The sequence below is a fragment of the Barbatula barbatula genome, assembly GCF_947034865.1.
Source record: "Barbatula barbatula genome assembly, chromosome: 1".
Taxonomy (NCBI): Eukaryota; Metazoa; Chordata; class Actinopteri; order Cypriniformes; family Nemacheilidae; genus Barbatula; species Barbatula barbatula.
Window position 1 is genome coordinate 25,344,955 of NC_136766.1, and position 23,188 is coordinate 25,368,142.

The window sequence follows — 23,188 nt, forward strand, 5'->3', positions numbered from 1 at the left end:
GTCACTCCGCTGCACACGTCTGATCACTTCTTTGTCACCCCCGACCTCACCGCTCCAGACAACGCAGATGTCTTACCGCTGGTCACTTTCCGGCGCTACCTACGGTCCCTCCCTCCTGCTTTTCCTCTGCTGTCTTGTCTGCACTCCCCCCCTCTGAGGAGCTCTCTCTTTTGAATACCAACAGTGCCACAGACACTCTGTGTTCCACGCTTACATCCTGCTTGGACAACATATGCCCTCTTACATCTGGACCAGCCCGTGCATCCCTGTCTGCCCCCTGGTTATCGGATGTACCACGTGAGCATCGCACCAGCCTCCGGTCAGCTAAGAGAAAATGGCACAAGTCAAAAGACCATACTGACCTCTCTCTCTCTACTTTCTCCGTTGACGTCACCTCTGCAAAAACTGATTATAACCACTCGAAGATCAGCAACTCTCCTGACTCTCGCACACTCTTAAAAACCTTCTCTGCTCTCCTCTGTCCGCCTGCTCCCACACCTTCATCGGAGTTAACGGCTGATGATTTTGCATCGTTCTTCGTAAAGAAAACTACCGCCATCAACAGCCAATTTTCTACGCCACCATCACCCGCCTTTTCTCCTATGTCTGAAGATGATGTTTCCAAGGTCATTGGTTCCAACCACCCTACCACCTGCCCACTGGATCCCATCCCCACCCATCTCCTCCATGCCATCTCTCCAGCAGTTGTGCCTGGTCTGACCCGCATCATCAACTCTTTGCTCACTACTGGGACATTTCCCACTGCTTTCAAAGAGGCCTGCATCACACCGCTACTGAAGAAACTCACTCTCAACCTTACACTGCTAGAACACTACAGGCCGGTGTAGAGTGTGAAAATGCATATCTTCCGTCAAAATGTAGATGACTGATTTGAACCTCTTACTATTTTCTGTCTTCTTAAAAAAATTTTTTTTACTTACCTCACTATTCTTAGCTTTGTATACTGTGCTAGGCTTTAATGGACTGGATTTAATTAACTTATGCATTTTGTTGCCTATATTGTTATAATTGCTTCCAATGTTTCCTCGTCTGTAAGTCGCTTTGGATAAAAACGTCTGCTAAATGACTAAATGTAAATTTTATGAAATGTGTAATGTCATGTGTAATGTGTAGTGTGTGGCCTTGAAATTTTAGCATGTCTACGTAATCATGAATAAATGCTTCTTGAGACACACAGTGTTGCTTCTTTGGATGCATCAAATGAATTGTTTCTGGCTATATGCATCCATGCATTAGTTTGAGAGGGGTGGAAATAGGACACTTGGGTGAAACAAAACTGCCCCAAAAGTACCCCCCCCCCACTTTAAATACAGTTTTTTCTAAGTCAATTTGGTACATTTCTCAGATCCGATTTGAAATTCTCAAAACTTCTTGTTCAATCCTTACATCCTTGTGTCACGTGTGCACATCAAACAAGCATTTTCTCATTTCTTTGAACAAGTTGCAAATGCTTTGGTACATCAATGCAAATGATTATGACAAAATTCTGTGCAGATTCCTACATTATCAATTGCTTATGTCTTGTTGATCAAAATGCATTATAATGGGTCTCTGTAGAATAGTATAATCCCCACGACATTTAAGCACTAGTTTTACAATATACAGTAAGTATACTTTAAGTAAACAGTGGCATTTTATTTTACTCAATTTAGTGTTTTGCATTGCTATATTCTTTCCACATAGGACTGCAAGACAACTTCACTGTGTTGCAGACGGCCCCTTTTCACACCTAAACAGTCTTTTGACACTCTCTACAGGGATCTCATCCCTGAACAAGAGAGGGGGCAGATTGGAGATGACCTGCCAAAGTACGTGTTAGTTTGGGACAATGTATGTTTCCATCGCTCCAACATCATCAGGCAATGGTTTGCGGCCCACAACAGGATGCTGGTGGAGTTCCTCTCACCCTACTCAACCCCGTTGAGGAATTTTTCTCAGCATGAAGATTAAAAGTATATGATGGCCAGCCGCATACACAGATGACCCTTCTGGCTGCCATGGATGTAACGTGTGATGACATCACAGCTGATGCCTGCAGAGGCTGGATTAGACACTCTGAAAGATGATTTTCACGCTGTATGGCAAGAGAAGATATTTGTTGTGATGTGGATGAGAATCCGTTGCCCAAAAGACAGGAACGTCAGGAGGTGTAGGAAGACTGCACTGTAATTCCACTGCACTGCATGTACAGTTTTCCCTAAGGAGATTGTCTTATGTTCAGATTTCTACATTTGTTTGTGCTATGCAGTGCTGTCTTTTCCTGTCTGCATCACAATGACACTGTCTGTCAATAAATTATTGTACAAACAGTAAAAGCGTTAACGTGAATCATGTGCCGTCTCTTGCAATCAAACAATCAAAACCAGAAATGCACTTACTGTTTTGCAAATGACAAGGATGATTCGAGAAATGCTCCACTCATCACTCTCAGGTCACTCCGCTGCACACGTCTGATCACTTCTTTGTCACCCCCGACCTCACCGCTCCAGACAACGCAGATGTCTTACCGCTGGTCACTTTCCGGCGCTACCTACGGTCCCTCCCTCCTGCTTTTCCTCTGCTGTCTTGTCTGCACTCCCCCCTCTGAGGAGCTCTCTCTTTTGAATACCAACAGTGCCACAGACACTCTGTGTTCCACGCTTACATCCTGCTTGGACAACATATGCCCTCTTACATCTGGACCAGCCCGTGCATCCCTGTCTGCCCCCTGGTTATCGGATGTACCACGTGAGCATCGCACCAGCCTCCGGTCAGCTGAGAGAAAATGGCACAAGTCAAAAGACCATACTGACCTCTCTCTCTCTACTTTCTCCGTTGACGTCACCTCTGCAAAAACTGATTATAACCACTCGAAGATCAGCAACTCTCCTGACTCTCGCACACTCTTAAAAACCTTCTCTGCTCTCCTCTGTCCGCCTGCTCCCACACCTTCATCGGAGTTATTGGCTGATGATTTTGCATCGTTCTTCGTAAAGAAAACTACCGCCATCAACAGCCAATTTTCTACGCCACCATCACCCGCCTTTTCTCCTATGTCTGAAGATGATGTTTCCAAGGTCATTGGTTCCAACCACCCTACCACCTGCCCACTGGATCCCATCCCCACCCATCTCCTCCATGCCATCTCTCCAGCAGTTGTGCCTGGTCTGACCCGCATCATCAACTCTTTGCTCACTACTGGGACATTTCCCACTGCTTTCAAAGAGGCCTGCATCACACCGCTACTGAAGAAACTCACTCTCAACCTTACACTGCTAGAACACTACAGGCCGGTGTAGAGTGTGAAAATGCATATCTTCCGTCAAAATGTAGATGACTGATTTGAACCTCTTACTATTTTCTGTCTTCTTAAAAAAATTTTTTTTACTTACCTCACTATTCTTAGCTTTGTATACTGTGCTAGGCTTTAATGGACTGGATTGAATTAACTTATGCATTTTGTTGCCTATATTGTTATAATTGCTTCCAATGTTTCCTCGTCTGTAAGTCGATTTGGATAAAAACGTCTGCTAAATGACTAAATGTAAATTTTATGAAATTTGTAATGTCATGTGTAATGTGTAGTGTGTGGCCTTGAAATTTTAGCATGTCTACGTAATCATGAATAAATGCTTCTTGAGACACACAGTGTTGCTTCTTTGCATGCATCAAATGAATTGTTTCTGGCTATATGCATCCATGCATTAGTTTGAGAGGGGTGGAAATGGGACACTTGGGTGAAACAAAACTGCCCCAAAAGTACCCCCCCCACTTTAAATACAGTTTTTTCTAAGTCAATTTGGTACATTTCTCAGATCCGATTTGAAATTCTCAAAACTTCTTGTTCAATCCTTACATCCTTGTGTCACGTGTGCACATCAAACAAGCATTTTCTCATTTCTTTGAACAAGTTGCAAATGCTTTGGTACATCCATGCAAATGATTATGACACAATTCTGTGCAGATTCCTACATTATCAATTGCTTATGTCATGTTGATCAAAATGCATTATAATGGGTCTCTGTAGAATAGTATAATCCCCACGACATTTAAGCACTAGTTTTACAATATACAGTAAGTATACTTTAAGTAAACAGTGGCATTTTATTTTACTCAATTTAGTGTTTTGCATTGCTATATTCTTTCCACATAGGACTGCAAGACAACTTCACTGTGTTGCAGACGGCCCCTTTTCACACATAAACAGTCTTTTGACACTCTCTACAGGGATCTCATCCCTGAACAAGAGAGGGGGCAGATTGGAGATGACCTGCCAAAGTACGTGTTAGTTTGGGACAATGTCAGTTTCCATCGCTCCAACATCATCAGGCAATGGTTTGCGGCCCACAACAGGATGCTGGTGGAGTTCCTCTCACCCTACTCAACCCCGTTGAGGAATTTTTCTCAGCATGAAGATTAAAAGTATATGATGGCCAGCCGCATACACAGATGACCCTTCTGGCTGCCATGGATGTAACGTGTGATGACATCACAGCTGATGCCTGCAGAGGCTGGATTAGACACTCTGAAAGATGATTTTCACGCTGTATCGCAAGAGAAGATATTTGTTGTGATGTGGATGAGAATCCGTTGCCCAAAAGACAGGAACGTCAGGAGGTGTAGGAAGACTGCACTGTAATTCCACTGCACTGCATGTACAGTTTTCCCTAAGGAGATTGTCTTATGTTCAGATTTCTACATTTGTTTGTGCTATGCAGTGCTGTCTTTTCCTGTCTGCATCACAATGACACTGTCTGTCAATAAATTATTGTACAAACAGTAAAAGCGTTAACGTGAATCATGTGCCGTCTCTTGCAATCAAACAATCAAAACCAGAAATGCACTTACTGTTTTGCAAATGACAAGGATGATTCGAGAAATGCTCCACTCATCACTCTCAGGTCACTCCGCTGCACACGTCTGATCACTTCTTTGTCACCCCGACCTCACCGCTCCAGACAACGCAGATGTCTTACCGCTGGTCACTTTCCGGCGCTACCTAAGGTCCCTCCCTCCTGCTTTTCCTCTGCTGTCTTGTCTGCACTCCCCCCCTCTGAGGAGCTCTCTCTTTTGAATACCAACAGTGCCACAGACACTCTGTGTTCCACGCTTACATCCTGCTTGGACAACATATGCCCTCTTACATCTGGACCAGCCCGTGCATCCCTGTCTGCCCCCTGGTTATCGGATGTACCACGTGAGCATCGCACCAGCCTCCGGTCAGCTGATAGAAAATGGCACAAGTCAAAAGACCATACTGACCTCTCTCTCTCTACTTTCTCCGTTGACGTCACCTCTGCAAAAACTGATTATAACCACTCCAAGATCAGCAACTCTCCTGACTCTCGCACACTCTTAAAAACCTTCTCTGCTCTCCTCTGTCTGCCTGCTCCCACACCTTCATCGGAGTTAACGGCTGATGATTTTGCATCGTTCTTCGTAAAGAAAACTACCGCCATCAACAGCCAATTTTCTACGCCACCATCACCCGCCTTTTCTCCTATGTCTGAAGATGATGTTTCCAAGGTCATTGGTTCCAACCACCCTACCACCTGCCCACTGGATCCCATCCCCACCCATCTCCTCCATGCCATCTCTCCAGCAGTTGTGCATGGTCTGACCCGCATCATCAACTCTTTGCTCACCACTGGGACATTTCCCACTGCTTTCAAAGAGGCCTGCATCACACCGCTTCTGAAGAAACTCTCTCTCAACCTTACACTGCTAGAACACTACAGGCCGGTGTAGTGTGTGAAAATGCATATCTTCCGTCAAAATGTAGATGACTGATTTGAACCTCTTACTATTTTCTGTCTTCTTAAAAAAGTATTTTTTTAATTACCTCACTATTCTTAGCTTTGTATACTGTGCTAGGCTTTAATGGACTGGATTTAATTAACTTATGCATTTTGTTGCCTATATTGTTATAATTGCTTCCAATGTTTCCTCGTCTGTAAGTCGCTTTGGATAAAAACGTCTGCTAAATGACTAAATGTAAATTTTATGAAATTTGTAATGTCATGTGTAATGTGTAATGTGTAGTGTGTGGCCTTGAAATTTTAGCATGTCTACGTAATCATGAATAAATGCTTCTTGAGACACACAGTGTTGCTTCTTTGCATGCATCAAATGAATTGTTTCTGGCTATATGCATCCATGCATTAGTTTGAGAGGGGTGGAAATGGGACACTTGGGTGAAACAAAACTGCCCCAAAAGTACCCCCCACCCACACTTTAAATACAGTTTTTTGTAAGTCAATTTGGTACATTTCTCAGATCCGATTTGAAATTCTCAAAACTTCTTGTTCAATCCTTACATCCTTGTGTCACGTGTGCACATCAAACAAGCATTTTCTCATTTCTTTGAACAAGTTGCAAATGCTTTGGTACATCCATGCAAATGATTATGACAAAATTCTGTGCAGATTCCTACATTATCAATTGCTTATGTCATGTTGATCAAAATGCATTATAATGGGTCTCTGTAGAATAGTTTAATCCCCACGACATTTAAGCACTAGTTTTACAATATACAGTAAGTATACTTTAAGTAAACAGTGGCATTTTATTTTACTCAATTTAGTGTTTTGCATTGCTATATTCTTTCCACATAGGACTGCAAGACAACTTCACTGTGTTGCAGACGGCCCCTTTTCACACCTAAACAGTCTTTTGACACTCTCTACAGGGATCTCATCCCTGAACAAGAGAGGGGGCAGATTGGAGATGACCTGCCAAAGTACGTGTTAGTTTGGGACAATGTCAGTTTCCATCGCTCCAACATCATCAGGCAATGGTTTGCGGCCCACAACAGGATGCTGGTGGAGTTCCTCTCACCCTACTCAACCCCGTTGAGGAATTTTTCTCAGCATGAAGATTAAAAGTATATGATGGCCAGCCGCATACACAGATGACCCTTCTGGCTGCCATGGATGTAACGTGTGATGACATCACAGCTGATGCCTGCAGAGGCTGGATTAGACACTCTGAAAGATGATTTTCACGCTGTATCGCAAGAGAAGATATTTGTTGTGATGTGGATGAGAATCCGTTGCCCAAAAGACAGGAACGTCAGGAGGTGTAGGAAGACTGCACTGTAATTCCACTGCACTGCATGTACAGTTTTCCCTAAGGAGATTGTCTTATGTTCAGATTTCTACATTTGTTTGTGCTATCAAGTGCTGTCTTTTCCTGTCTGCATCACAATGACACTGTCTGTCAATAAATTATTGTACAAACAGTAAAAGCGTTAACGTGAATCATGTGCCGTCTCTTGCAATCAAACAATCAAAACCAGAAATGCACTTACTGTTTTGCAAATGACAAGGATGATTCGAGAAATGCTCCACTCATCACTCTCAGGTCACTCCGCTGCACACGTCTGATCACTTCTTTGTCACCCCCGACCTCACCGCTCCAGACAACGCAGATGTCTTACCGCTGGTCACTTTCCGGCGCTACCTACGGTCCCTCCCTCCTGCTTTTCCTCTGCTGTCTTGTCTGCACTCCCCCCCTCTGAGGAGCTCTCTCTTTTGAATACCAACAGTGCCACAGACACTCTGTGTTCCACGCTTACATCCTGCTTGGACAACATATGCCCTCTTACATCTGGACCAGCCCGTGCATCCCTGTCTGCCCCCTGGTTATCGGATGTACCACGTGAGCATCGCACCAGCCTCCGGTCAGCTAAGAGAAAATGGCACAAGTCAAAAGACCATACTGACCTCTCTCTCTCTACTTTCTCCGTTGACGTCACCTCTGCAAAAACTGATTATAACCACTCGAAGATCAGCAACTCTCCTGACTCTCGCACACTCTTAAAAACCTTCTCTGCTCTCCTCAGTCCGCCTGCTCCCACACCTTCATCGGAGTTAACGGCTGATGATTTTGCATCGTTCTTCGTAAAGAAAACTACCGCCATCAACAGCCAATTTTCTACGCCACCATCACCCGCCTTTTCTCCTATGTCTGAAGATGATGTTTCCAAGGTCATTGGTTCCAACCACCCTACCACCTGCCCACTGGATCCCATCCCCACCCATCTCCTCCATGCCATCTCTCCAGCAGTTGTGCCTGGTCTGACCCGCATCATCAACTCTTTGCTCACTACTGGGACATTTCCCACTGCTTTCAAAGAGGCCTGCATCACACCGCTACTGAAGAAACTCACTCTCAACCTTACACTGCTAGAACACTACAGGCCGGTGTAGAGTGTGAAAATGCATATCTTCCGTCAAAATGTAGATGACTGATTTGAACCTCTTACTATTTTCTGTCTTCTTAAAAAAATTTTTTTTACTTACCTCACTATTCTTAGCTTTGTATACTGTGCTAGGCTTTAATGGACTGGATTTAATTAACTTATGCATTTTGTTGCCTATATTGTTATAATTGCTTCCAATGTTTCCTCGTCTGTAAGTCGCTTTGGATAAAAACGTCTGCTAAATGACTAAATGTAAATTTTATGAAATGTGTAATGTCATGTGTAATGTGTAGTGTGTGGCCTTGAAATTTTAGCATGTCTACGTAATCATGAATAAATGCTTCTTGAGACACACAGTGTTGCTTCTTTGGATGCATCAAATGAATTGTTTCTGGCTATATGCATCCATGCATTAGTTTGAGAGGGGTGGAAATAGGACACTTGGGTGAAACAAAACTGCCCCAAAAGTACCCCCCCCCCACTTTAAATACAGTTTTTTCTAAGTCAATTTGGTACATTTCTCAGATCCGATTTGAAATTCTCAAAACTTCTTGTTCAATCCTTACATCCTTGTGTCACGTGTGCACATCAAACAAGCATTTTCTCATTTCTTTGAACAAGTTGCAAATGCTTTGGTACATCAATGCAAATGATTATGACAAAATTCTGTGCAGATTCCTACATTATCAATTGCTTATGTCATGTTGATCAAAATGCATTATAATGGGTCTCTGTAGAATAGTATAATCCCCACGACATTTAAGCACTAGTTTTACAATATACAGTAAGTATACTTTAAGTAAACAGTGGCATTTTATTTTACTCAATTTAGTGTTTTGCATTGCTATATTCTTTCCACATAGGACTGCAAGACAACTTCACTGTGTTGCAGACGGCCCCTTTTCACACCTAAACAGTCTTTTGACACTCTCTACAGGGATCTCATCCCTGAACAAGAGAGGGGGCAGATTGGAGATGACCTGCCAAAGTACGTGTTAGTTTGGGACAATGTATGTTTCCATCGCTCCAACATCATCAGGCAATGGTTTGCGGCCCACAACAGGATGCTGGTGGAGTTCCTCTCACCCTACTCAACCCCGTTGAGGAATTTTTCTCAGCATGAAGATTAAAAGTATATGATGGCCAGCCGCATACACAGATGACCCTTCTGGCTGCCATGGATGTAACGTGTGATGACATCACAGCTGATGCCTGCAGAGGCTGGATTAGACACTCTGAAAGATGATTTTCACGCTGTATGGCAAGAGAAGATATTTGTTGTGATGTGGATGAGAATCCGTTGCCCAAAAGACAGGAACGTCAGGAGGTGTAGGAAGACTGCACTGTAATTCCACTGCACTGCATGTACAGTTTTCCCTAAGGAGATTGTCTTATGTTCAGATTTCTACATTTGTTTGTGCTATGCAGTGCTGTCTTTTCCTGTCTGCATCACAATGACACTGTCTGTCAATAAATTATTGTACAAACAGTAAAAGCGTTAACGTGAATCATGTGCCGTCTCTTGCAATCAAACAATCAAAACCAGAAATGCACTTACTGTTTTGCAAATGACAAGGATGATTCGAGAAATGCTCCACTCATCACTCTCAGGTCACTCCGCTGCACACGTCTGATCACTTCTTTGTCACCCCCGACCTCACCGCTCCAGACAACGCAGATGTCTTACCGCTGGTCACTTTCCGGCGCTACCTACGGTCCCTCCCTCCTGCTTTTCCTCTGCTGTCTTGTCTGCACTCCCCCCTCTGAGGAGCTCTCTCTTTTGAATACCAACAGTGCCACAGACACTCTGTGTTCCACGCTTACATCCTGCTTGGACAACATATGCCCTCTTACATCTGGACCAGCCCGTGCATCCCTGTCTGCCCCCTGGTTATCGGATGTACCACGTGAGCATCGCACCAGCCTCCGGTCAGCTGAGAGAAAATGGCACAAGTCAAAAGACCATACTGACCTCTCTCTCTCTACTTTCTCCGTTGACGTCACCTCTGCAAAAACTGATTATAACCACTCGAAGATCAGCAACTCTCCTGACTCTCGCACACTCTTAAAAACCTTCTCTGCTCTCCTCTGTCCGCCTGCTCCCACACCTTCATCGGAGTTATTGGCTGATGATTTTGCATCGTTCTTCGTAAAGAAAACTACCGCCATCAACAGCCAATTTTCTACGCCACCATCACCCGCCTTTTCTCCTATGTCTGAAGATGATGTTTCCAAGGTCATTGGTTCCAACCACCCTACCACCTGCCCACTGGATCCCATCCCCACCCATCTCCTCCATGCCATCTCTCCAGCAGTTGTGCCTGGTCTGACCCGCATCATCAACTCTTTGCTCACTACTGGGACATTTCCCACTGCTTTCAAAGAGGCCTGCATCACACCGCTACTGAAGAAACTCACTCTCAACCTTACACTGCTAGAACACTACAGGCCGGTGTAGAGTGTGAAAATGCATATCTTCCGTCAAAATGTAGATGACTGATTTGAACCTCTTACTATTTTCTGTCTTCTTAAAAAAATTTTTTTTACTTACCTCACTATTCTTAGCTTTGTATACTGTGCTAGGCTTTAATGGACTGGATTGAATTAACTTATGCATTTTGTTGCCTATATTGTTATAATTGCTTCCAATGTTTCCTCGTCTGTAAGTCGATTTGGATAAAAACGTCTGCTAAATGACTAAATGTAAATTTTATGAAATTTGTAATGTCATGTGTAATGTGTAGTGTGTGGCCTTGAAATTTTAGCATGTCTACGTAATCATGAATAAATGCTTCTTGAGACACACAGTGTTGCTTCTTTGCATGCATCAAATGAATTGTTTCTGGCTATATGCATCCATGCATTAGTTTGAGAGGGGTGGAAATGGGACACTTGGGTGAAACAAAACTGCCCCAAAAGTACCCCCCCCACTTTAAATACAGTTTTTTCTAAGTCAATTTGGTACATTTCTCAGATCCGATTTGAAATTCTCAAAACTTCTTGTTCAATCCTTACATCCTTGTGTCACGTGTGCACATCAAACAAGCATTTTCTCATTTCTTTGAACAAGTTGCAAATGCTTTGGTACATCCATGCAAATGATTATGACACAATTCTGTGCAGATTCCTACATTATCAATTGCTTATGTCATGTTGATCAAAATGCATTATAATGGGTCTCTGTAGAATAGTATAATCCCCACGACATTTAAGCACTAGTTTTACAATATACAGTAAGTATACTTTAAGTAAACAGTGGCATTTTATTTTACTCAATTTAGTGTTTTGCATTGCTATATTCTTTCCACATAGGACTGCAAGACAACTTCACTGTGTTGCAGACGGCCCCTTTTCACACATAAACAGTCTTTTGACACTCTCTACAGGGATCTCATCCCTGAACAAGAGAGGGGGCAGATTGGAGATGACCTGCCAAAGTACGTGTTAGTTTGGGACAATGTCAGTTTCCATCGCTCCAACATCATCAGGCAATGGTTTGCGGCCCACAACAGGATGCTGGTGGAGTTCCTCTCACCCTACTCAACCCCGTTGAGGAATTTTTCTCAGCATGAAGATTAAAAGTATATGATGGCCAGCCGCATACACAGATGACCCTTCTGGCTGCCATGGATGTAACGTGTGATGACATCACAGCTGATGCCTGCAGAGGCTGGATTAGACACTCTGAAAGATGATTTTCACGCTGTATCGCAAGAGAATATATTTGTTGTGATGTGGATGAGAATCCGTTGCCCAAAAGACAGGAACGTCAGGAGGTGTAGGAAGACTGCACTGTAATTCCACTGCACTGCATGTACAGTTTTCCCTAAGGAGATTGTCTTATGTTCAGATTTCTACATTTGTTTGTGCTATGCAGTGCTGTCTTTTCCTGTCTGCATCACAATGACACTGTCTGTCAATAAATTATTGTACAAACAGTAAAAGCGTTAACGTGAATCATGTGCCGTCTCTTGCAATCAAACAATCAAAACCAGAAATGCACTTACTGTTTTGCAAATGACAAGGATGATTCGAGAAATGCTCCACTCATCACTCTCAGGTCACTCCACTGCACACGTCTGATCACTTCTTTGTCACCCCCGACCTCACCGCTCCAGACAACGCAGATGTCTTACCGCTGGTCACTTTCCGGCGCTACCTACGGTCCCTCCCTCCTGCTTTTCCTCTGCTGTCTTGTCTGCACTCCCCCCCTCTGAGGAGCTCTCTCTTTTGAATACCAACAGTGCCACAGACACTCTGTGTTCCACGCTTACATCCTACTTGGACAACATATGCCCTCTTACATCTGGACCAGCCCGTGCATCCCTGTCTGCCCCCTGGTTATCGGATGTACCACGTGAGCATCGCACCAGCCTCCGGTCAGCTGAGAGAAAATGGCACAAGTCAAAAGACCATACTGACCTCTCTCTCTCTACTTTCTCGGTTGACGTCACCTCTGCAAAAACTGATTATAACCACTCGAAGATCAGCAACTCTCCTGACTCTCGCACACTCTTAAAAACCTTCTCTGCTCTCCTCTGACCGCCTGCTCCCACACCTTCATCGGAGTTAACGGCTGATGATTTTGCATCGTTCTTCGTAAAGAAAACTACCGCCATCAACAGCCAATTTTCTACGCCACCATCACCCGCCTTTTCTCCTATGTCTGAAGATGATGTTTCCAAGGTCATTGGTTCCAACCACCCTACCACCTGCCCACTGGATCCCATCCCCACCCATCTCCTCCATGCCATCTCTCCAGCAGTTGTGCCTGGTCTGACCCGCATCATCAACTCTTTGCTCACTACTGGGACATTTCCCACTGCTTTCAAAGAGGCCTGCATCACACCGCTACTGAAGAAACTCACTCTCAACCTTACACTGCTAGAACACTACAGGCCGGTGTAGTGTGTGAAAATGCATATCTTCCGTCAAAATGTAGATGACCGATTTGAACCTCTTACTATTTTCTGTCTTCTTAAAAATTTTTTTTTTACTTACCTCACTATTCTTAGCTTTGTATACTGTGCTAGGCTTTAATGGACTGGATTTAATTAACTTATGCATTTTGTTGCCTATATTGTTATAATTGCTTCCAATGTTTCCTCGTCTGTAAGTCGCTTTGGATAAAAACGTCTGCTAAATGACTAAATGTAAATTTTATGAAATTTGTAATGTCATGTGTAATGTGTAATGTGTAGTGTGTGGCCTTGAAATTTTAGCATGTCTACGTAATCATGAATAAATGCTTCTTGAGACACACAGTGTTGCTTCTTTGCATGCATCAAATGAATTGTTTCTGGCTATATGCATCCATGCATTAGTTTGAGAGGGGTGGAAATGGGACACTTGGGTGAAACAAAACTGCCCCAAAAGTACCCCCCCCCCCCCACTTTAAATACAGTTTTTTCTAAGTCAATTTGGTACATTTCTCAGATCTGATTTGAAATTCTCAAAACTTCTTGTTCAATCCTTACATCCTTGTGTCACGTGTGCACATCAAACAAGCATTTTCTCATTTCTTTGAACAAGTTGCAAATGCTTTGGTACATCCATGCAAATGATTATGACAAAATTCTGTGCAGATTCCTACATTATCAATTGCTTATGTCATGTTGATCAAAATGCATTATAATGGGTCTCTGTAGAATAGTATAATCCCCACGACATTTAAGCACTAGTTTTACAATATACAGTAAGTATACTTTAAGTAAACAGTTGCATTTTATTTTACTCAATTTAGTGTTTTGCATTGCTATATTCTTTCCACATAGGACTGCAAGACAACTTCACTGTGTTGCAGACGGCCCCTTTTCACACCTAAACAGTCTTTTGACACTCTCTACAGGGATCTCATCCCTGAACAAGAGAGGGGGCAGATTGGAGATGACCTGCCAAAGTACGTGTTAGTTTGGGACAATGTCAGTTTCCATCGCTCCAACATCATCAGGCAATGGTTTGCGGCCCACAACAGGATGCTGGTGGAGTTCCTCTCACCCTACTCAACCCCGTTGAGGAATTTTTCTCAGCATGAAGATTAAAAGTATATGATGGCCAGCCGCATACACAGATGACCCTTCTGGCTGCCATGGATGTAACGTGTGATGACATCACAGCTGATGCCTGCAGAGGCTGGATTAGACACTCTGAAAGATGATTTTCACGCTGTATCGCAAGAGAAGATATTTGTTGTGATGTGGATGAGAATCCGTTGCCCAAAAGACAGGAACGTCAGGAGGTGTAGGAAGACTGCACTGTGATTCCACTGCACTGCATGTACAGTTTTCCCTAAGGAGATTGTCTTATGTTCAGATTTCTACATTTGTTTGTGCTATGCAGTGCTGTCTTTTCCTGTCTGCATCACAATGACACTGTCTGTCAATAAATTATTGTACAAACAGTAAAAGCGTTAACGTGAATCATGTGCCGTCTCTTGCAATTAAACAATCAAAACCAGAAATGCACTTACTGTTTTGCAAATGACAAGGATGATTCGAGAAATGCTCCACTCATCACTCTCAGGTCACTCCGCTGCACACGTCTGATCACTTCTTTGTCACCCCCGACCTCACCGCTCCAGACAACGCAGATGGCTTACCGCTGGTCACTTTCCGGCGCTACCTACGGTCCCTCCCTCCTGCTTTTCCTCTGCTGTCTTGTCTGCACTCCCCCCCTCTGAGGAGCTCTCTCTTTTGAATACCAACAGTGCCACAGACACTCTGTGTTCCACGCTTACATCCTGCTTGGACAACATATGCCCTCTTACATCTGGACCAACCCGTGCATCCCTGTCTGCCCCCTGGTTATCGGATGTACCACGTGAGCATCGCACCAGCCTCCGGTCAGCTGAGAGAAAATGGCACAAGTCAAAAGACCATACTGACCTCTCTCTCTCTACTTTCTCCGTTGACGTCACCTCTGCAAAAACTGATTATAACCACTCGAAGATCAGCAACTCTCCTGACTCTCGCACACTCTTAAAAACCTTCTCTGCTCTCCTCTGTCCGCCTGCTCCCACACCTTCATCGGAGTTAACGGCTGATGATTTTGCATCGTTCTTCGTAAAGAAAACTACCGCCATCAACAGCCAATTTTCTACGCCACCATCACCCGCCTTTTCTCCTATGTCTGAAGATGATGTTTCCAAGGTCATTGGTTCCAACCACCCTACCACCTGCCCACTGGATCCCATCCCCACCCATCTCCTCCATGCCATCTCTCCAGCAGTTGTGCCTGGTCTGACCCGCATCATCAACTCTTTGCTCACCACTGGGACATTTCCCACTGCTTTCAAAGAGGCCTGCATCACACCGCTACTGAAGAAACTCACTCTCAACCTTACACTGCTAGAACACTACAGGCCGGTGTAGTGTGTGAAAATGCATATCTTCCGTCAAAATGTAGATGACTGATTTTAACCTCTTATTATTTTCTGTCTTCTTAAAAAACTATTTTTTTACTTACCTCACTATTCTTAGCTTTGTATACTGTGCTAGGCTTTAATGGACTGGATTTAATTAACTTATGCATTTTGTTGCCTATATTGTTATAATTGCTTCCAATGTTTCCTCGTCTGTAAGTCGCTTTGGATAAAAACGTCTGCTAAATGACTAAATGTAAATTTTATGAAATGTGTAATGTCATGTGTAATGTGCAGTGTGTGGACTTGAAATTTTAGCATGTCTACGTAATCATGAATAAATGCTTCTTGAGACACACAGTGTTGCTTCTTTGCATGCATCAAATGAATTGTTTCTGGCTATATGCATCCATGCATTAGTTTGAGAGGGGTGGAAATGGGACACTTGGGTGAAACAAAACTGCCCCAAAAGTACCCCCCCCCCACTTTAAATACAGTTTTTTCTAAGTCAATTTGGTACATTTCTCTGATCCGATTTGAAATTCTCAAAACTTCTTGTTCAATCCTTACATCCTTGTGTCACGTGTGCACATCAAACAAGCATTTTCTCATTTCTTTGAACAAGTTGCAAATGCTTTGGTACATCCATGCAAATGATTATGACAAAATTCTGTGCAGATTCCTACATTATCAATTGCTTAGGTCATGTTGATCAAAATGCATTATAATGGGTCTCTGTAGAATAGTATAATCCCCACGACATTTAAGCACTAGTTTTACAATATACAGTAAGTATACTTTAAGTAAACAGTTGCATTTTATTTTACTCAATTTAGTGTTTTGCATTCCTATATTCTTTCCACATAGGACTGCAAGACAACTTCACTGTGTTGCAGACGGCCCCTTTTCACACCTAAACAGTCTTTTGACACTCTCTACAGGGATCTCATCCCTGAACAAGAGAGGGGGCAGATTGGAGATGACCTGCCAAAGTACGTGTTAGTTTGGGACAATGTCAGTTTCCATCGCTCCAACATCATCAGGCAATGGTTTGCGGCCCACAACAGGATGCTGGTGGAGTTCCTCTCACTCTACTCAACCACGTTGAGGAATTTTTCTCAGCATGAAGATTAAAAGTATATGATCGCCAGCCGCATACACAGATGACCCTTCTGGCTGCCATGGATGTAACGTGTGATGACATCACAGCTGATGCCTGCAGAGGCTGGATTAGACACTCTGAAAGATGATTTTCACGCTGTATCGCAAGAGAAGATATTTGTTGTGATGTGGATGAGAATCCGTTGCCCAAAAGACAGGAACGTCAGGAGGTGTAGGAAGACTGCACTGTAATTCCACTGCACTGCATGTACAGTTTTCCCTAAGGAGATTGTCTTATGTTCAGATTTCTACATTTGTTTGTGCTATGCAGTGCTGTCTTTTCCTGTCTGCATCACAATGACACTGTCTGTCAATAAATTATTGTACAAACAGTAAAAGCGTTAACGTGAATCATGTGCCGTCTCTTGCAATTAAACAATCAAAACCAGAAATGCACTTACTGTTTTGCAAATGACAAGGATGATTCGAGAAATGCTCCACTCATCACTCTCAGGTCACTCCGCTGCACACGTCTGATCACTTCTTTGTCACCCCCGACCTCACCGCTCCAGACAACGCAGATGTCTTACCGCTGGTCACTTTCCGGCGCTACCTACGGTCCCTCCCTCCTGCTTTTTCTCTGCTGTCTTGTCTGCACTCCCCCCCTCTGAGGAGCTCTCTCTTTTGAATACCAACAGTGCCACAGACACTCTGTGTTCCACGCTTACATCCTGCTTGGACAACATATGCCCTCTTACATCTGGACCAGCCCGTGCATCCCTGTCTGCCCCCTGGTTATCGGATGTACCACGTGAGCATCGCACCAGCCTCCGGTCAGCTGAGAGAAAATGGCACAAGTCAAAAGACCATACTGACCTCTCTCTCTCTACTTTCTCGGTTGACGTCACCTCTGCAAAAACTGATTATAACCACTCGAAGATCAGCAACTCTCCTGACTCTCGCACACTCTTAAAAACCTTCTCTGCTCTCCTCTGACCGCCTGCTCCCACACCTTCATCGGAGTTAACGGCTGATGATTTTGCATCGTTCTTCGTAAAGAAAACTACCGCCATCAACAGCCAATTTTCTACGCCACCATCACCCGCCTTTTCTCCTATGTCTGAAGATGATGTTTCCAAGGTCATTGGTTCCAACCACCCTACCACCTGCCCACTGGATCCCATCCCCACCCATCTCCTCCATGCCATCTCTCCAGCAGTTGTGCCTGGTCTGACCCGCATCATCAACTCTTTGCTCACCACTGGGACATTTCCCACTGCTTTCAAAGAGGCCTGCATCACACCGCTACTGAAGAAACTCACTCTCAACCTTACACTGCTAGAACACTACAGGCCGGTGTAGTGTGTGAAAATGCATATCTTCCGTCAAAATGTAGATGACTGATTTTAACCTCTTATTATTTTCTGTCTTCTTAAAAAATTATTTTTTTACTTACCTCACTATTCTTAGCTTTGTATACTGTGCTAGGCTTTAATGGACTGGATTTAATTAACTTATGCATTTTGTTGCCTATATTGTTATAATTGCTTCCAATGTTTCCTCGTCTGTAAGTCGCTTTGGATAAAAACGTCTGCTAAATGACTAAATGTAAATTTTATGAAATGTGTAATGTCATGTGTAATGTGCAGTGTGTGGACTTGAAATTTTAGCATGTCTACGTAATCATGAATAAATGCTTCTTGAGACACACAGTGTTGCTTCTTTGCATGCATCAAATGAATTGTTTCTGGCTATATGCATCCATGCATTAGTTTGAGAGGGGTGGAAATGGGACACTTGGGTGAAACAAAACTGCCCCAAAAGTACCCCCCCCCCACTTTAAATACAGTTTTTTCTAAGTCAATTTGGTACATTTCTCTGATCCGATTTGAAATTCTCAAAACTTCTTGTTCAATCCTTACATCCTTGTGTCACGTGTGCACATCAAACAAGCATTTTCTCATTTCTTTGAACAAGTTGCAAATGCTTTGGTACATCCATGCAAATGATTATGACAAAATTCTGTGCAGATTCCTACATTATCAATTGCTTATGTCATGTTGATCAAAATGCATTATAATGGGTCTCTGTAGAATAGTATAATCCCCACGACATTTAAGCACTAGTTTTACAATATACAGTAAGTATACTTTAAGTAAACAGTGGCATTTTATTTTACTCAATTTAGTGTTTTGCATTGCTATATTCTTTCCACATAGGACTGCAAGACAACTTCACTGTGTTGCAGACGGCCCCTTTTCACACCTAAACAGTCTTTTGACACTCTCTACAGGGATCTCATCCCTGAACAAGAGAGGGGGCAGATTGGAGATGACCTGCCAAAGTACGTGTTAGTTTGGGACAATGTCAGTTTCCATCGCTCCAACATCATCAGGCAATGGTTTGCGGCCCACAACAGGATGCTGGTGGAGTTCCTCTCACCCTACTCAACCCCGTTGAGGAATTTTTCTCAGCATGAAGATTAAAAGTATATGATGGCCAGCCGCATACACAGATGACCCTTCTGGCTGCCATGGATGTAACGTGTGATGACATCACAGCTGATGCCTGCAGAGGCTGGATTAGACACTCTGAAAGATGATTTTCACGCTGTATCGCAAGAGAAGATATTTGTTGTGATGTGGATGAGAATCCGTTGCCCAAAAGACAGGAACGTCAGGAGGTGTAGGAAGACTGCACTGTAATTCCACTGCACTGCATGTACAGTTTTCCCTAAGGAGATTGTCTTATGTTCAGATTTCTACATTTGTTTGTGTTATGCAGTGCTGTCTTTTCCTGTCTGCATCACAATGACACTGTCTGTCAATAAATTATTGTACAAACAGTAAAAGCGTTAACGTGAATCATGTGCCGTCTCTTGCAATCAAACAATCAAAACCAGAAATGCACTTACTGTTTTGCAAATGACAAGGATGATTCGAGAAATGCTCCACTCATCACTCTCAGGTCACTCCGCTGCACACGTCTGATCACTTCTTTGTCCCCCCTCGACCTCACCGCTCCAGACAACGCAGATGTCTTACCGCTGGTCACTTTCCGGCGCTACCTACGGTCCCTCCCTCCTGCTTTTCCTCTGCTGTCTTGTCTGCACTCCCCCCCTCTGAGGAGCTCTCTCTTTTGAATAACAACAGTGCCACAGACACTCTGTGTTCCACACTTACATCCTGCTTGGACAACATATGCCCTCTTACATCTGGACCAGCCCGTGCATCCCTGTCTGCCCCCTGGTTATCGGATGTACCACGTGAGCATCGCACCAGCCTCCGGTCAGCTGAGAGAAAATGGCACAAGTCAAAAGACCATACTGACCTCTCTCTCTCTACTTTCTCCGTTGACGTCACCTCTGCAAAAACTGATTATAACCACTCGAAGATCAGCAACTCTCCTGACTCTCGCACACTCTTAAAAACCGTCTCTGCTCTCCTCTGTCCGCCTGCTCCCACACCTTCATCGGAGTTAACGGCTGATGATTTTGCATCGTTCTTCGTAAAGAAAACTACCGCCATCAACAGCCAATTTTCTACGCCACCATCACCCGCCTTTTCTCCTATGTCTGAAGATGATGTTTCCAAGGTCATTGGTTCCAACCACCCTACCACCTGCCCACTGGATCCCATCCCCACCCATCTCCTCCATGCCATCTCTCCGGCAGTTGTGCCTGGTCTGACCCGCATCATCAACTCTTTGCTCACTACTGGGACATTTCCCACTGCTTTCAAAGAGGCCTGCATCACACCGCTACTGAAGAAACTCACTCTCAACCTTACACTGCTAGAACACTACAGGCCGGTGTAGTGTGTGAAAATGCATATCTTCCGTCAAAATGTAGATGACTGATTTGAACCTCTTACTATTTTCTGTCTTCTTAAAAAAATTTTTTTTACTTACCTCACTATTCTTAGCTTTGTATACTGTGCTAGGCTTTAATGGACTGGATTTAATTAACTTATGCATTTTGTTGCCTATATTGTTATAATTGCTTCCAATGTTTCCTCGTCTGTAAGTCGCTTTGGATAAAAACGTCTGCTAAATGACTAAATGTAAATTTTATGAAATTTGTAATGTCATGTGTAATGTGTAATGTGTAGTGTGTGGCCTTGAAATTTTAGCATGTCTACGTAATCATGAATAAATGCTTCTTGAGACACACAGTGTTGCTTCTTTGCATGCATCAAATGAATTGTTTCTGGCTATATGCATCCATGCATTAGTTTGAGAGGGGTGGAAATGGGACACTTGGGTGAAACAAAACTGCCCCAAAAGTACCCCCCCCCCCCCACTTTAAATACAGTTTTTTGTAAGTCAATTTGGTACATTTCTCAGATCCGATTTGAAATTCTCAAAACTTCTTGTTCAATCCTTACATCCTTGTGTCACGTGTGCACATCAAACAAGCATTTTCTCATTTCTTTGAACAAGTTGCAAATGCTTTGGTACATCCATGCAAATGATTATGACAAAATTCTGTGCAGATTCCTACATTATCAATTGCTTATGTCATGTTGATCAAAATGCATTATAATTGGTCTCTGTAGAATAGTATAATCCCCACGACATTTAAGCACTAGTTTTACAATATACAGTAAGTATACTTTAAGTAAACAGTTGCATTTTATTTTACTCAATTTAGTGTTTTGCATTGCTATATTCTTTCCACATAGGACTGCAAGACAACTTCACTGTGTTGCAGACGGCCCCTTTTCACACCTAAACAGTCTTTTGACACTCTCTACAGGGATCTCATCCCTGAACAAGAGAGGGGGCAGATTGGAGATGACCTGCCAAAGTACGTGTTAGTTTGGGACAATGTCAGTTTCCATCGCTCCAACATCATCAGGCAATGGTTTGCGGCCCACAACAGGATGCTGGTGGAGTTCCTCTCACCCTACTCAACCCCGTTGAGGAATTTTTCTCAGCATGAAGATTAAAAGTATATGATGGCCAGCCGCATACACAGATGACCCTTCTGGCTGCCATGGATGTAACGTGTGATGACATCACAGCTGACGCCTGCAGAGGCTGGATTAGACACTCTGAAAGATGATTTTCACGCTGTATCGCAAGAGAAGATATTTGTTGTGATGTGGATGAGAATCCGTTGCCCAAAAGACAGGAACGTCAGGAGGTGTAGGAAGACTGCACTGTGATTCCACTGCACTGCATGTACAGTTTTCCCTAAGGAGATTGTCTTATGTTCAGATTTCTACATTTGTTTGTGCTATGCAGTGCTGTCTTTTCCTGTCTGCATCACAATGACACTGTCTGTCAATAAATTATTGTACAAACAGTAAAAGCGTTAACGTGAATCATGTGCCGTCTCTTGCAATCAAACAATCAAAACCAGAAATGCACTTACTGTTTTGCAAATGACAAGGATGATTCGAGAAATGCTCCACTCATCACTCTCAGGTCACTCCGCTGCACACGTCTGATCACTTCTTTGTCACCCCCGACCTCACCGCTCCAGACAACGCAGATGTCTTACCGCTGGTCACTTTCCGGCGCTACCTACGGTCCCTCCCTCCTGCTTTTCCTCTGCTGTCTTGTCTGCACTCCCCCCCTCTGAGGAGCTCTCTCTTTTGAATACCAACAGTGCCACAGACACTCTGTGTTCCACGCTTACATCCTGCTTGGACAACATATGCCCTCTTACATCTGGACCAGCCCGTGCATCCCTGTCTGCCCCCTGGTTATCGGATGTACCACGTGAGCATCGCACCAGCCTCCGGTCAGCTGAGAGAAAATGGCACAAGTCAAAAGACCATACTGACCTCTCTCTCTCTACTTTCTCCGTTGACGTCACCTCTGCAAAAACTGATTATAACCACTCGAAGATCAGCAACTCTCCTGACTCTCGCACACTCTTAAAAACCGTCTCTGCTCTCCTCTGTCCGCCTGCTCCCACACCTTCATCGGAGTTAACGGCTGATGATTTTGCATCGTTCTTCGTAAAGAAAACTACCGCCATCAACAGCCAATTTTCTACGCCACCATCACCCGCCTTTTCTCCTATGTCTGAAGATGATGTTTCCAAGGTCATTGGTTCCAACCACCCTACCACCTGCCCACTGGATCCCATCCCCACCCATCTCCTCCATGCCATCTCTCCAGCAGTTGTGCCTGGTCTGACCCGCATCATCAACTCTTTGCTCACTACTGGGACATTTCCCACTGCTTTCAAAGAGGCCTGCATCACACCGCTACTGAAGAAACTCACTCTCAACCTTACACTGCTAGAACACTACAGGCCGGTGTAGTGTGTGAAAATGCATATCTTCCGTCAAAATGTAGATGACTGATTTGAACCTCTTACTATTTTCTGTCTTCTTAAAAAAATTTTTTTTACTTACCTCACTATTCTTAGCTTTGTATACTGTGCTAGGCTTTAATGGACTGGATTTAATTAACTTATGCATTTTGTTGCCTATATTGTTATAATTGCTTCCAATGTTTCCTCGTCTGTAAGTCGATTTGGATAAAAACGTCTGCTAAATGACTAAATG

The 23,188-nt window shown here is 43.6% G+C and overlaps 1 protein-coding gene across 1 annotated transcript in view; it reads right to left on the bottom strand.

The window, feature by feature from the left end:
* The window catches only part of chrnb1l (cholinergic receptor, nicotinic, beta 1 (muscle) like), a gene marked incomplete at both ends in the record, with an annotated part of 66,060 nt that overhangs the window by 33,973 nt on the left and 8,899 nt on the right, over nucleotides 1-23,188 (bottom strand). The gene's annotated exons all lie outside the window — the stretch shown is intronic.